The following is a 16,632-nucleotide window of genomic DNA, read 5'->3' on the forward strand; positions in this document are numbered from 1 at the left end:
TGAAGGCCGAGCGCAATCAGAGAAAGTGCAAGAACAGAGTCAATGAAATCGAAGGACTGGAGACGGTCCCGGGTGGACCGTGACATCGCAGAGCTACAGTCTGAACACAGGCCTGTTTGCCGCTGCCCTGCTCTGATCCTGCCCCGAACTTACTTGCACTGAACAAAGCCAAACTGGCATCGGACCCGCTTCGATCTCCCAGAACGACACTCCCAAGAAAGGCAGTTAACTGACTAGGAAGGAAACTCAAATCAGAGCAAGTCTCAGACCACTGCCAACCTGTCCAGCCAAGGGAAACCAAACAGAGGAGCACATCTACCTAGAAGAGGGAGCCACGGAAGCCTTGCGACGTTCGAGAAATGCCGGGCTTTTGGCATCTGGGAGGGCCTCTCCCGTCCCTGCCGGCTGCATGCCCCGTAGCCCCACGGGAGACCACTGAATCGTTGACACACTCCATCTTCCCATTCGGGGGAGAAGCCTCTTAGTGAAACGGACATCATGCTCCAGATCAGATCCGCGCTCATTACCTAGTCTAATCGAACGCGCCCTTTGTTCCTAAATAGGAATGCACGTGCTTTTAAGCATCACGGGACAGTGAGAGAGGAGCTCGTGATGAACAAACACAACTACGTCTCGGAAAGACAAACGACCCAATTAAAAACTGGGCAGAGGACCTGGACAGGCATTTCTCCAAAGAGGACACGCGCATGGCCAGCAGACGTATGAAAAGACGCTCGATGTCACTGATCGTCAGAGAAATGCAAACTCAAACCACAACGAGCTATCACCTCACACCTGTCAGAGTGGCTCTCCTCAAGAGATCACAAGAACGAGTGTTGCCGAGGAGGGGGAGGAGACGGGGCCCTCGGCCGCTGTTGCTGGGATTGCAGATTGGGACGAGCACTGTGGAAAACGGTTTGGAGATGCCTCAGAAACTTAAAAACACAACTAACTAGCCTACGACCCAGCGATTGCCCTTCCTTCCGGGTATTCACGCAAAGAAAACCAAACCACTGATCCAAAAAGTTCTCTGCACCCTGCAGCGCTGCTGCAACAGGCAACGGACGGAAAGAACCTCAGTGCCCATCGACAGATGACTGCATAAAGAAGTCGTGCTACGTACATCCGATGGAATATGACCCGGCCATGAGAGAAAGAAGGAAACCTTGCCATCTGCAACCACATACATGGCCCGAGAGGGTGTGAGGCTAAGTGAAATACGTCAGAGAAAGACCAGTACCATAGGATCTCACTTCCACCTGGAATCTAAAGAACAAAACCAATCAAACACACAAAACCAAAACAGACTCAGAGATACAGAGAGCAAACGGGCGATTGCCAGATGGGAGGGGGGTCTGGGGGTTGGGTGGAAAAGCTGAAGGGATTGACAAGTACACATCGGCAGTTACAAAGCAGTCACGGGGATGTGAAGTGCCGCATGGAGAATACAGTCAAAAATGTTGCGATAATTATGTACAGTGCCAGGTGGGAACTAGTCTGAGGGGGGTGGGGGTGGGGGTGGAGAGAATCACTTCGTAAGTTACATAACTGGCTGGCCACAGGAAAAAATCATTGAATTGGAAATTTGACATGGTGCAATGGCGGGACATGGAAACGGTACCTCAATAAAGCTGTGAAAAACTATGAGGGACGAAATAAAAAAAAAAACAAAAACCACCTCTTTCTGAGGAGAAATATACACAGAAGTTTTCCTAGATGTGTATAGACATAGATATAGATATAGGTATAGATAAAGATATAGATATAGATCTAGATGTAGATCCAGATATAGATCCAGATATAGACATAGAGATAGAGATAGAGATAGACATAGAGATAGAGATAGAGATAGACATAGAGATAGACTTAGAGATAGAGATATACATCCACACAGGTATCCGTAACAGGAAACAATGGAGAACTTTTCCAAAACTCCTAATTAAATGTCTCAGAATTTTCAGGCCCACGTGTTTTTACTTCTGTTTTCGTTTTCTTAAACGAGGACTGGGTCTTCTCAGAGGAAATATTAGAGAACGAGAGAAAATCGTCGGCAAACAGCGACAGTGCCCAAATATAAAGTTCATAGACGCCCCGTGCTCAGCTCACAGTCGCCCGCCTCTGCGGGCTGGGATGGAAGCTGGAACACCGCGCTCGCTCCCCTCTGCGAGCCTCCCCTAGCTCCCCAGCCGCCTCTGTCGCCCGCGCCCGCACCCGCGCCCGCCCTCTGTCGCCCGCGCCCGCCCGCCCGCCCGCGGGGCTCCCCGCTTGCCCACCGCGAACGTAACGTAAAGGACTCCACCCCCACGCCCCCAGGCCTCAACGGACCCCCCAGTTCCGGTCCCCCGCCCCGCCCCAGAGCGCCCTCCTCCTCGTCCGCCTTGAGAGCGCCCCCAGGTTTCCACCGCCGTTTCCACCGCCCCTGACTCGGCCCGCAGCCTCCCTGGTCGCCCACCGCTGGGAGCACCCGGAGACCCCGCCGCCGCCGCCGCCGCCGCCGCCGCTGCCGCTGCTCGCCCCGCAGCCCCGGCTTCGTCGCCGCCTCGGCCGCGCCTGCACCGCCAGTCATGTCGACCGCGCTGCCGCCGTCGTGTGCGCGCCACAGCTACCAGCCCGACTGTGAGGCCGCCGTCAACAACCAGATCAACCTGGAGCTCTACGCCTCCTACGTGTACGAGTCCATGGCCTTGTACTTCGAAGGCGAGGACGCGGCCCTCAAGCACGTCGTCCAGTTCTTCCGGCAGCAGTCCAGCAAGGAGACGGAGTACGCCCAGAGGCTCATGTGGCTGCACAACCAGCGCGGGGCCCACCTGCGTCTGCGCGAGATCGGCAGGCCTGACCGCAACCGCTGGCACGACCGGGTGAGGGTCATGGAGTGCGCCTTGCACCTGGCGATGGATGTGAACCAGAGCCTGTTCAGTCTGCACCGGCTGGCCACCGAGAAGAAGGACGCCCGCCTGTGCGACTTCCTGATGAGTCGCCACCTGCACGAGCAGGTGAAGTTCATCACGGAGCTGGGCGACCATCTCACCAACCTGTGCAAGATGGGAGCCCCGCAATCGGGCCTGGCCGAGCACCTCTTTGACAAGCTCACCCTGCACGACAGCGACAAGGACTGAGCCTGGACTGCCTTCCCCGTGGCCGTGGGGTGACTTCTCCAGGTCACCACGCCCGGCATGCATGTTGCAGTATCGCCCTTGCCAGACATTCCCTTGAGGTTTTTTTTTTTTTTTTTTTTTTTCCCTTTTCCCCTTCTTCTTCCAGGTTGCCATTTCTTCCAATAAAGTTATTGGTTCCTAAATAAACAATGGTCTCTGGTGGATTGGTGTGTGCAGAACCCTCACCTTTTAAGCTTTCAGCAGGTATCCAAGCAAGCGTCCGTGCCGCCGACCCGTGCCCCATCCATCCCCAGGCGGCTCACGATCTCCGTGGACGGAGGGAGAAGGTATTGCGTGGGACCCTGGAACACACAACATCGATCATCCTTTTAAGACCACGTGCTGTATAGGCCTGGGGCGAGGTGGCTGGCCTGGGGCCCCGGGGAACGTGGGTGCCGGTGCATAGGAAAAGTAGAAACCCACGCGGCCTGAAAATCACAGCGGCAGGAAGGAGAAGTGGTATTCTCCAAGGGCAGTCTCAGCCGTGAGGTTGGACTTTCGTCTTTGTTCCTAGGGGCAGGAAGTTAGCAAGACAGCTGACGAGAAGAACACGTGATTTTAGAGCAGGCTCTTCTCGGCCAGCCACTTGCTTCCAGGCGCATAGGTACCTGCCGTTCACGGGACCGAGCCTCGGGTGGTTGCTTCCATGTACTTTGGCCCAGAGTCCAAGCACCAGGAACCCTCGCTCGGCCCCAGTGGCTTCGGACGACTGTCCTTTGGAACCACGCCGTGGAAAGAGCGTTCCACTTTTCCAAATGGCCAGCCCAACCTCAGACCCGAAAGCTGACCCACCGGCCCCTCCCTGGGACCACTGCCCAGTAAGGGCAGACATGCTTCACCTTGTTCTATTCAGGGGCCACAGCATGTGCGCTGGGTCCTAGGTCATAAAACACTTCCTGACTTGGGACAACTTCTTCCTTCCTCCCGCTTGATTTAGATGGATTTCGTCCCCAATTCTTGTCCTTTCCTAAGCTACGAAGTGAGAAGATCATTTCCTTGAGACGTCTCCTAAATTTTCATATCAGCACTTCGGTGCTACAAAACTTGCATCTAAGCACTGCTCTAGCTGCACCCCACAAATCTTGCTATGTGGTGCTTTGCTTCCGTCCAGTCCCAAGTCATCTTGAGTTCCCCCCGGTCTCTCCGTTGACCCACACGTTGTTCAGACGTGCACTGGATCACTCGTTTCCAGATATTTGGGGATTTTCCCAGATCATTCCGTGAACGATCTCCGGCTTAGCTCCGCCGCGGTCAGAGTACCCAGGGCACCCAATCCCCATCCTGTTGCCTTTGTTGACACTTGCGGCACGGCACGGAACGAGGTCCGTCTTGGGCGGTGTGTCGCGTGCACTCGGAAACCACGTGCTTCTGAAAGACGTGTTTCTGAACATTCCACTCTCACGCCTCTGCACTTTCTCTTAACGTGAAGCTTCCTTCATCCTCTCCTCCCCCTTTCTTCTCCCGATGATGACAATAATACTTCATTGGCTGCCTACGGGGAGGAGAACCCTGGGCCTTTCGAGCCACGGAAATGCATTAATTGTTTCTTAACCTATTTTTCCTTTTAGAAAGTCAAAAAAGAAAACAAAATTCAAAGAAGACAGTTGACTCGTGCTGGCGCACCGGGCGCAAAACCAGATACCTACGCATACGCACACGAAAAAGGATACAGGGAGCGAAGCGGACCTGGCGAGGAAACCTTGGCAGGTGACGAACGGGAGAGACTTTCAGACGGGCAAGCACCAGAGACTGGAAAATACCTGCAACTGAAGGCCGAGCGCAATCAGAGAAATTGCAAGAACAGAGTCAATGAAATCGAAGGACTGGAGACGGTCCCGGGTGGACCGTGACATCGCAGAGCTACAGTCTGAACACAGGCCTGTTTGCCGCTGCCCTGCTCTGATCCTGCCCCGAACTTACTTGCACTGAACAAAGCCAAACTGGCATCGGACCCGCTTCGATCTCCCAGAACGACACTCCCAAGAAAGGCAGTTAACTGACTAGGAAGGAAACTCAAATCAGAGCAAGTCTCAGACCACTGCCAACCTGTCCAGCCAAGGGAAACCAAACAGAGGAGCACATCTACCTAGAAGAGGGAGCCACGGAAGCCTTGCGACGTTCGAGAAATGCCGGGCTTTTGGCATCTGGGAGGGCCTCTCCCGTCCCTGCCGGCTGCATGCCCCGTAGCCCCACGGGAGACCACTGAATCGTTGACACACTCCATCTTCCCATTCGGGGGAGAAGCCTCTTAGTGAAACGGACATCATGCTCCAGATCAGATCCGCGCTCATTACCTAGTCTAATCGAACGCGCCCTTTGTTCCTAAATAGGAATGCACGTGCTTTTAAGCATCACGGGACAGTGAGAGAGGAGCTCGTGATGAACCAACACAACTACGTCTCGGAAAGACAAACGACCCAATTAAAAACTGGGCAGAGGACCTGGACAGGCATTTCTCCAAAGAGGACACGCGCATGGCCAGCAGACGTATGAAAAGACGCTCGATGTCACTGATCGTCAGAGAAATGCAAACTCAAACCACAACGAGCTATCACCTCACACCTGTCAGAGTGGCTCTCCTCAAGAGATCACAAGAACGAGTGTTGCCGAGGAGGGGGAGGAGACGGGGCCCTCGGCCGCTGTTGCTGGGATTGCAGATTGGGACGAGCACTGTGGAAAACGGTTTGGAGATGCCTCAGAAACTTAAAAACACAACTAACTAGCCTACGACCCAGCGATTGCCCTTCCTTCCGGGTATTCACGCAAAGAAAACCAAACCACTGATCCAAAAAGTTCTCTGCACCCTGCAGCGCTGCTGCAACAGGCAACGGACGGAAAGAACCTCAGTGCCCATCGACAGATGACTGCATAAAGAAGTCGTGCTACGTACATCCGATGGAATATGTCCCGGCCATGAGAGAAAGAAGGAAACCTTGCCATCTGCAACCACATACATGGCCCGAGAGGGTGTGAGGCTAAGTGAAATACGTCAGAGAAAGACCAGTACCATAGGATCTCACTTCCACCTGGAATCTAAAGAACAAAACCAATCAAACACACAAAACCAAAACAGACTCAGAGATACAGAGAGCAAACGGGCGATTGCCAGATGGGAGGGGGGTCTGGGGGTTGGGTGGAAAAGCTGAAGGGATTGACAAGTACACATCGGCAGTTACAAAACAGTCACGGGGATGTGAAGTGCCGCATGGAGAATACAGTCAAAAATGTTGCGATAATTATGTACAGTGCCAGGTGGGAACTAGTCTGAGGGGGGTGGGGGTGGGGGTGGAGAGAATCACTTCGTAAGTTACATAACTGGCTGGCCACAGGAAAAAATCATTGAATTGGAAATTTGACATGGTGCAATGGCGGGACATGGAAACGGTACCTCAATAAAGCTGTGAAAAACTATGAGGGACGAAATAAAAAAAAAAAAACAAAAACCACCTCTTTCTGAGGAGAAATATACACAGAAGTTTTTCTAGATGTGTATAGACATAGATATAGATATAGGTACAGATAAAGATATAGATATAGATAAAGATATAGGTAGAGATATAGATGTAGATACAGATATAGATACAGATATAGATATAGAGATAGACATAGAGATAGACATAGAGATAGACTTAGAGATAGAGATATACATCCACACAGGTATCCGTAACAGGAAACAATGGAGAACTTTTCCAAAACTCCTAATTAATATTCTCAGAAGTTTCAGGCCCACGTGTTTTTACTTCTGTTTTCGTTTTCTTAAACGAGGACTGGGTCTTCTCAGAGGAAATATTAGAGAACGAGAGAAAATCGTCGGAAAACAGCGATAGTGCCCAAATATAAAGTTCATAGACGCCCCGTGCTCAGCTCACAGCCGCCCGCCTCTGCGGGCTGGGATGGAAGCTGGAACACCGCGCTCGCTCCCCTCTGCGAGCCTCCCCTAGCTCCCCAGCCGCCTCTGTCGCCCGCGCCCGCACCCGCGCCCGCCCTCTGTCGCCCGCGCCCGCCCTCTGTCGCCCGCGCCCGCCAGCCCGCGGGGCTCCCCGCTTGCCCACCGCGAACGTAACGTAAAGGACTCCACCCCCACGCCCCCAGGCCTCAACGGACCCCCCAGTTCCGGTCCCCCACAGGAGCTGACGCCCCGCCCCGCCCCAGAGCGCCCTCCTCCGCGTCCGCCTTGAGAGCGCCCCCAGGTTTCCACCGCCCCTGACTCGGCCCGCAGCCTCCCTGGTCGCCCACCGCTGGGAGCACCCGGAGACCCCGCCGCCGCCGCCGCCGCCGCCGCCGCTGCCGCTGCTCGCCCCGCAGCCCCGGCTTCGTCGCCGCCTCGGCCTTGGCGCCCGCCGCGCCTGCACCGCCAGTCATGTCGACCGCGCTGCCGCCGTCGTGTGCGCGCCACAGCTACCAGCCCGACTGTGAGGCCGCCGTCAACAACCAGATCAACCTGGAGCTCTACGCCTCCTACGTGTACGAGTCCATGGCCTTGTACTTCGAAGGCGAGGACGCGGCCCTCAAGCACGTCGTCCAGTTCTTCCGGCAGCAGTCCAGCAAGGAGACGGAGTACGCCCAGAGGCTCATGTGGCTGCACAACCAGCGCGGGGCCCACCTGCGTCTGCGCGAGATCGGCAGGCCTGACCGCAACCGCTGGCACGACCGGGTGAGGGTCATGGAGTGCGCCTTGCACCTGGCGATGGATGTGAACCAGAGCCTGTTCAGTCTGCACCGGCTGGCCACCGAGAAGAAGGACGCCCGCCTGTGCGACTTCCTGATGAGTCGCCACCTGCACGAGCAGGTGAAGTTCATCACGGAGCTGGGCGACCATCTCACCAACCTGTGCAAGATGGGAGCCCCGCAATCGGGCCTGGCCGAGCACCTCTTTGACAAGCTCACCCTGCACGACAGCGACAAGGACTGAGCCTGGACTGCCTTCCCCGTGGCCGTGGGGTGACTTCTCCAGGTCACCACGCCCGGCATGCATGTTGCAGTATCGCCCTTGCCAGACATTCCCTTGAGGTTTTTTTCTTTTTTTTTTTTTTTTCCCCTTTGCCCCTTCTTCTTCCAGGTTTGCCATTTCTTCCAATAAAGTTATTGGTTCCTAAATAAACAATGGTCTCTGGTGGATTGGTGTGTGCAGAACCCTCACCTTTTAAGCTTTCAGCAGGTATCCAAGCAAGCGTCCGTGCCGCCGACCCGTGCCCCATCCATCCCCAGGCGGCTCACGATCTCCGTGGACGGAGGGAGAAGGTATTGCGTGGGACCCTGGAACACACAACATCGATCATCCTTTTAAGACCACGTGCTGTATAGGCCTGGGGCGAGGTGGCTGGCCTGGGGTCCCGGGGAACGTGGGTGCCGGTGCATAGGAAAAGTAGAAACCCACGCGGCCTGAAAATCACAGCGGCAGGAAGGAGAAGTGGTATTCTCCAAGGGCAGTCTCAGCCGTGAGGTTGGACTTTCGTCTTTGTTCCTAGGGGCAGGAAGTTAGCAAGACAGCTGACGAGAAGAACACGTGATTTTAGAGCAGGCTCTTCTCGGCCAGCCACTTGCTTCCAGGCGCATAGGTACCTGCCGTTCACGGGACCGAGCCTCGGGTGGTTGCTTCCATGTACTTTGGCCCAGAGTCCAAGCACCAGGAACCCTCGCTCGGCCCCAGTGGCTTCGGACGACTGTCCTTTGGAACCACGCCGTGGAAAGAGCGTTCCACTTTTCCAAATGGCCAGCCCAACCTCAGACCCGAAAGCTGACCCACCGGCCCCTCCCTGGGACCACTGCCCAGTAAGGGCAGACATGCTTCACCTTGTTCTATTCAGGGGCCACAGCATGTGAGCTGGGTCCTAGGTCATAAAACACTTCCTGACTTGGGACAACTTCTTCCTTCCTCCCGCTTGATTTAGATGGATTTCGTCCCCAATTCTTTTCCTTTCCTAAGCTACGAAGTGAGAAGATCATTTCCTTGAGACGTCTCCTAAATTTTCATATCAGCACTTCGGTGCTACAAAACTTGCATCTAAGCACTGCTCTAGCTGCACCCCACAAATCTTGCTATGTGCTGTTTTGCTTCCGTCCAGTCCCACGTCATCTTGAGTTCCCCCCGGTCTCTCCGTTGACCCACACGTTGTTCAGACGTGCACTGGATCACTCGTTTCCAGATATTTGGGGATTTTCCCAGATCATTCCGTGAATGATCTCCGGCTTAGCTCCGCCGCGGTCAGAGAACCCAGGGCACCCAATCCCCATCCTGTTGCCTTTGTTGACACTTGCGGCACGGCACGGAACGAGGTCCGTCTTGGGCGCTGTGTCGCGTGCACTCGGAAACCACGTGCTTCTGAAAGACGTGTTTCTGAACATTCCACTCTCACGCCTCTGCACTTTCTCTTAACGTGAAGCTTCCTTCATCCTCTCCTCCCCCTTTCTTCTCCCGATGATGACAATAATACTTCATTGGCTGCCTACGGGGAGGAGAACCCTGGGCCTTTCGAGCCACGGAAATGCATTAATTGTTTCCTAACCTATTTTTCCTTTTAGAAAGTCAAAAAAGAAAACAAAATTCAAAGGAGACAGTTGACTCGTGGTGGCGCACCGGGCGCAAAACCAGTTACCTACGCATACGCACACGAAAAAGGATACAGGGAGCGAAGCGGACCTGGCGAGGAAACCTTGGCAGGTGACGAACGGGAGAGACTTTCAGACGGGCAAGCACCAGAGACTGGAAAATACCTGCAACTGAAGGCCGATCGCAATCAGAGAAAGTGCAAGAACAGAGTCAATGAAATCGAAGGACTGGAGAGGGTCCCGGGTGGACCGTGACATCGCAGAGCTACAGTCTGAACACAGGCCTGTTTGCCGCTGCCCTGCTCTGATCCTGCCCCGAACTTACTTGCACTGAACAAAGCCAAACTGGCATCGGACCCGCTTCGATCTCCCAGAACGACACTCCCAAGAAAGGCAGTTAACTGACTAGGAAGGAAACTCAAATCAGAGCAAGTCTCAGACCACTGCCAACCTGTCCAGCCAAGGGAAACCAAACAGAGGAGCACATCTACCTAGAAGAGGGAGCCACGGAAGCCTTGCAACGTTCGAGAAATGCCGGGCTTTTGGCATCTGGGAGGGCCTCTCCCGTCCCTGCCGGCTGCATGCCCCGTAGCCCCACGGGAGACCACTGAATCGTTGACACACTCCATCTTCCCATTCGGGGGAGAAGCCTCTTAGTGAAACGGACATCATGCTCCAGATCAGATCCGCGCTCATTACCTAGTCTAATCGAACGTGCCCTTTGTTCCTAAATAGGAATGCACGTGCTTTTAAGCATCACGGGACAGTGAGAGAGGAGCTCGTGATGAACAAACACAACTACGTCTCGGAAAGACAAACGACCCAATTAAAAACTGGGCAGAGGACCTGGACAGGCATTTCTCCAAAGAGGACACGCGCATGGCCAGCAGACGTATGAAAAGACGCTCGATGTCACTGATCGTCAGAGAAATGCAAACTCAAACCACAACGAGCTATCACCTCACACCTGTCAGAGTGGCTCTCCTCAAGAGATCACAAGAACCAGTGTTGCCGAGGAGGGGGAGGAGACGGGGCCCTCGGCCGCTGTTGCTGGGATTGCAGATTGGGACGAGCACTGTGGAAAACGGTTTGGAGATGCCTCAGAAACTTAAAAACACAACTAACTAGCCTACGACCCAGCGATTGCCCTTCCTTCCGGGTATTCACGCAAAGAAAACCAAACCACTGATCCAAAAAGTTCTCTGCACCCTGCAGCGCTGCTGCAACAGGCAACGGACGGAAAGAACCTCAGTGCCCATCGACAGATGACTGCATAAAGAAGTCGTGCTACGTACATCCGATGGAATATGACCCGGCCATGAGAGAAAGAAGGAAACCTTGCCATCTTCAACCACATACATGGCCCGAGAGGGTGTGAGGCTAAGTGAAATACGTCAGAGAAAGACCAGTACCATAGGATCTCACTTCCACCTGGAATCTAAAGAACAAAACCAATCAAACACACAAAACCAAAACAGACTCAGAGATACAGAGAGCAAACGGGCGATTGCCAGATGGGAGGGGGGTCTGGGGGTTGGGTGGAAAAGCTGAAGGGATTGACAAGTACACATCGGCAGTTACAAAGCAGTCACGGGGATGTGAAGTGCCGCATGGAGAATACAGTCAAAAATGTTGCGATAATTATGTACAGTGCCAGGTGGGAACTAGTCTGAGGGGGGTGGGGGTGGGGGTGGAGAGAATCACTTCGTAAATTACATAACTGGCTGGCCACAGAAAAAAAATCATTGAATTGGAAATTTGACATGGTGCAATGGCGGCACATGGAAACGGTACCTCAATAAAGCTGTGAAAAACTATGAGGGACGAAATAAAAAAAAAAACAAAAACCACCTCTTTCTGAGGAGAAATATACACAGAAGTTTTTCTAGATGTGTATAGACATAGATATAGATATAGGTATAGATAAAGATATAGATATAGATCTAGATATAGATCCAGATATAGATCCAGATATAGATATAGAGATAGAGATAGAGATAGACATAGAGATAGACATAGAGATAGACTTAGAGATAGAGATATACATCCACACAGGTATCCGTAACAGGAAACAATGGAGAACTTTTCCAAAACTCCTAATTAAATTTCTCAGAATTTTCAGGCCCACGTGTTTTTACTTCTGTTTTCGTTTTCTTAAACGAGGACTGGGTCTTCTCAGAGGAAATATTAGAGAACGAGAGAAAATCGTCGGCAAACAGCGACAGTGCCCAAATATAAAGTTCATAGACGCCCCGTGCTCAGCTCACAGTCCCCGCCTCTGCGGGCTGGGATGGAAGCTGGAACACCGCGCTCGCTCCCCTCTGCGAGCCTCCCCTAGCTCCCCAGCCGCCTCTGTCGCCCGCGCCCGCACCCGCGCCCGCCCTCTGTCGCCCGCGCCCGCCCGCCCGCCCGCGGGGCTCCCCGCTTGCCCACCGCGAACGTAACGTAAAGGACTCCACCCCCACGCCCCCAGGCCTCAACGGACCCCCCAGTTCCGGTCCCCCACAGGAGCTGACGCCCCGCCCCGCCCCAGAGCGCCCTCCTCCTCGTCCGCCTTGAGAGCGCCCCCAGGTTTCCACCGCCCCTGACTCGGCCCGCAGCCTCCCTGGTCGCCCACCGCTGGGAGCACCCGGAGACCCCGCCGCCGCCGCCGCCGCCGCCGCCGCTGCCGCTGCTCGCCCCGCAGCCCCGGCTTCGTCGCCGCCTCGGCCTTGGCGCCCGCCGCGCCTGCACCGCCAGTCATGTCGACCGCGCTGCCGCCGTCGTGTGCGCGCCACAGCTACCAGCCCGACTGTGAGGCCGCCGTCAACAACCAGATCAACCTGGAGCTCTACGCCTCCTACGTGTACGAGTCCATGGCCTTGTACTTCGAAGGCGAGGACGCGGCCCTCAAGCACGTCGTCCAGTTCTTCCGGCAGCAGTCCAGCAAGGAGACGGAGTACGCCCAGAGGCTCATGTGGCTGCACAACCAGCGCGGGGCCCACCTGCGTCTGCGCGAGATCGGCAGGCCTGACCGCAACCGCTGGCACGACCGGGTGAGGGTCATGGAGTGCGCCTTGCACCTGGCGATGGATGTGAACCAGAGCCTGTTCAGTCTGCACCGGCTGGCCACCGAGAAGAAGGACGCCCGCCTGTGCGACTTCCTGATGAGTCGCCACCTGCACGAGCAGGTGAAGTTCATCACGGAGCTGGGCGACCATCTCACCAACCTGTGCAAGATGGGAGCCCCGCAATCGGGCCTGGCCGAGCACCTCTTTGACAAGCTCACCCTGCACGACAGCGACAAGGACTGAGCCTGGACTGCCTTCCCCGTGGCCGTGGGGTGACTTCTCCAGGTCACCACGCCCGGCATGCATGTTGCAGTATCGCCCTTGCCAGACATTCCCTTGAGGTTTTTTTTTTTTTTTTTCCCCTTTGCCCCTTCTTCTTCCAGGTTTCCCATTTCTTCCAATAAAGTTATTGGTTCCTAAATAAACAATGGTCTCTGGTGGATTGGTGTGTGCAGAACCCTCACCTTTTAAGCTTTCAGCAGGTATCCAAGCAAGCGTCCGTGCCGCCGACCCGTGCCCCATCCATCCCCAGGCGGCTCACGATCTCCGTGGACGGAGGGAGAAGGTATTGCGTGGGACCCTGGAACACACAACATCGATCATCCTTTTAAGACCACGTGCTGTATAGGCCTGGGGCGAGGTGGCTGGCCTGGGGTCCCGGGGAACGTGGGTGCCGGTGCATAGGAAAAGTAGAAACCCACGCGGCCTGAAAATCACAGCGGCAGGAAGGAGAAGTGGTATTCTCCAAGGGCAGTCTCAGCCGTGAGGTTGGACTTTCGTCTTTGTTCCTAGGGGCAGGAAGTTAGCAAGACAGCTGACGAGAAGAACACGTGATTTTAGAGCAGGCTCTTCTCGGCCAGCCACTTGCTTCCAGGCGCATAGGTACCTGCCGTTCACGGGACCGAGCCTCGGGTGGTTGCTTCCATGTACTTTGGCCCAGAGTCCAAGCACCAGGAACCCTCGCTCGGCCCCAGTGGCTTTGGACGACTGTCCTTTGGAACCACGCCGTGGAAAGAGCGTTCCACTTTTCCAAATGGCCAGCCCAACCTCAGACCCGAAAGCTGACCCACCGGCCCCTCCCTGGGACCACTGCCCAGTAAGAGCAGACATGCTTCACCTTGTTCTATTCAGGGGCCACAGCATGTGAGCTGGGTCCTAGGTCATAAAACACTTCCTGACTTGGGACAACTTCTTCCTTCCTCCCGCTTGATTTAGATGGATTTCGTCCCCAATTCTTGTCCTTTCCTAAGCTACGAAGTGAGAAGATCATTTCCTTGAGACGTCTCCTAAATTTTCATATCAGCACTTCGGTGCTACAAAACTTGCATCTAAGCACTGCTCTAGCTGCACCCCACAAATCTTGCTATGTGCTGTTTTGCTTCCGTCCAGTCCCACGTCATCTTGAGTTCCCCCCGGTCTCTCCGTTGACCCACACGTTGTTCAGACGTGCACTGGATCACTCGTTTCCAGATATTTGGGGATTTCCCCAGATCGTTCCGTGAACGATCTCCGGCTTAGCTCCGCCGCGGTCAGAGTACCCAGGGCACCCAATCCCCATCCTGTTGCCTTTGTTGACACTTGCGGCACGGCACGGAACGAGGTCCGTCTTGGGCGCTGTGTCGCGTGCACTCGGAAACCACGTGCTTCTGAAAGACGTGTTTCTGAACATTCCACTCTCACGCCTCTGCACTTTCTCTTAACGTGAAGCTTCCTTCATCCTCTCCTCCCCCTTTCTTCTCCCGATGATGACAATAATACTTCATTGGCTGCCTACGGGGAGGAGAACCCTGGGCCTTTCGAGCCACGGAAATGCATTAATTGTTTCCTAACCTATTTTTCCTTTTAGAAAGTCAAAAAAGAAAACAAAATTCAAAGAAGACAGTTGACTCGTGGTGGCGCACCGGGCGCAAAACCAGTTACCTACGCATACGCACACGAAAAAGGATACAGGGAGCGAAGCGGACCTGGCGAGGAAACCTTGGCAGGTGACGAACGGGAGAGACTTTCAGACGGGCAAGCACCAGAGACTGGAAAATACCTGCAACTGAAGGCCGAGCGCAATCAGAGAAAGTGCAAGAACAGAGTCAATGAAATCGAAGGACTGGAGAGGGTCCCGGGTGGACCGTGACATCGCAGAGCTACAGTCTGAACACAGGCCTGTTTGCCGCTGCCCTGCTCTGATCCTGCCCCGAACTTACTTGCACTGAACAAAGCCAAACTGGCATCGGACCCGCTTCGATCTCCCAGAACGACACTCCCAAGAAAGGCAGTTAACTGACTAGGAAGGAAACTCAAATCAGAGCAAGTCTCAGACCACTGCAAACCTGTCCAGCCAAGGGAAACCAAACAGAGGAGCACATCTACCTAGAAGAGGGAGCCACGGAAGCCTTGCGACGTTCGAGAAATGCCGGGCTTTTGGCATCTGGGAGGGCCTCTCCCGTCCCTGCCGGCTGCATGCCCCGTAGCCCCACGGGAGACCACTGAATTGTTGACACACTCCATCTTCCCATTCGGGGGAGAAGCCTCTTAGTGAAACGGACATCATGCTCCAGATCAGATCCGCGCTCATTACCTAGTCTAATCGATCGCGCCCTTTGTTCCTAAATAGGAATGCACGTGCTTTTAAGCATCACGGGACAGTGAGAGAGGAGCTCGTGATGAACCAACACAACTACGTCTCGGAAAGACAAACGACCCAATTAAAAACTGGGCGGAGGACCTGGACAGGCATTTCTCCAAAGAGGACACGCGCATGGCCAGCAGACGTATGAAAAGACGCTCGATGTCACTGATCGTCAGAGAAATGCAAACGCAAACCACAACGAGCTATCACCTCACACCTGTCAGAGTGGCTAACTCCTCAAGAGATCACAAGAACGAGTGTTGCCGAGGAGGGGGAGGAGACGGGGCCCTCGGCCGCCGTTGCTGGGATTGGAGATTGGGACGAGCACTGTGGAAAATGGTTTGGAGATGCCTCAGAAACTTAAAAACACAACTAACTAGCCTACGACCCAGCGATTGCCCTTCCTTCCGGGTATTCACGCAAAGAAAACCAAACCACTGATCCAAAAAGTTCTCTGCACCCTGCAGCGCTGCTGCAACAGGCAACGGACGGAAAGAACCTCAGTGCCCATCGACAGATGACTGCATAAAGAAGTCGTGCTACGTACATCCGATGGAATATGACCCGGCCATGAGAGAAAGAAGGAAACCTTGCCATCTGCAACCACATACATGGCCCGAGAGGGTGTGAGGCTAAGTGAAATACGTCAGAGAAAGACCAGTACCATAGGATCTCACTTCCACCTGGAATCTAAAGAACAAAACCAATCAAACACACAAAACCAAAACAGACTCAGAGATACAGAGAGCAAACGGGCGATTGCCAGATGGGAGGGGGGTCTGGGGGTTGGGTGGAAAAGCTGAAGGGATTGACAAGTACACATCGGCAGTTACAAAGCAGTCACGGGGATGTGAAGTGCCGCATGGAGAATACAGTCAAAAATGTTGCGATAATTATGTACAGTGCCAGGTGGGAACTAGTCTGAGGGGGGTGGGGGTGGGGGTGGAGAGAATCACTTCGTAAATTACATAACTGGCTGGCCACAGAAAAAAAATCATTGAATTGGAAATTTGACATGGTGCAATGGCGGGACATGGAAACGGTACCTCAATAAAGCTGTGAAACACTATGAGGGACGAAATAAAAAAAAAAACAAAAACCACCTCTTTCTGAGGAGAAATATACACAGAAGTTTTCCTAGATGTGTATAGACATAGATATAGATATAGGTATAGATAAAGATATAGATATAGATCTAGATATAGATCCAGATATAGATCCAGATATAGATATAGAGATAGAGATAGAGATAGAC

The 16,632-nt window shown here is 54.0% G+C and overlaps 3 pseudogenes; all 3 read left to right on the forward strand.

Moving 5' to 3' along the window:
* The first annotated feature begins 2,564 nt into the window (after nucleotides 1-2,564).
* Nucleotides 2,565-3,116, forward strand: LOC105311272 (annotated as a pseudogene).
* A 4,399-nt stretch (nucleotides 3,117-7,515) lies between these two features.
* Nucleotides 7,516-8,067, forward strand: LOC105311274 (annotated as a pseudogene).
* A 4,378-nt stretch (nucleotides 8,068-12,445) lies between these two features.
* LOC105311275 lies at nucleotides 12,446-12,997 on the forward strand (annotated as a pseudogene).
* The last annotated feature ends 3,635 nt before the right edge of the window (nucleotides 12,998-16,632 follow it).

The sequence above is a fragment of the Pteropus vampyrus genome, unplaced genomic scaffold, assembly GCF_000151845.1.
Source record: "Pteropus vampyrus isolate Shadow unplaced genomic scaffold, Pvam_2.0 Scaffold1000002814, whole genome shotgun sequence".
Classification (NCBI taxonomy): Eukaryota; Metazoa; Chordata; class Mammalia; order Chiroptera; family Pteropodidae; genus Pteropus; species Pteropus vampyrus.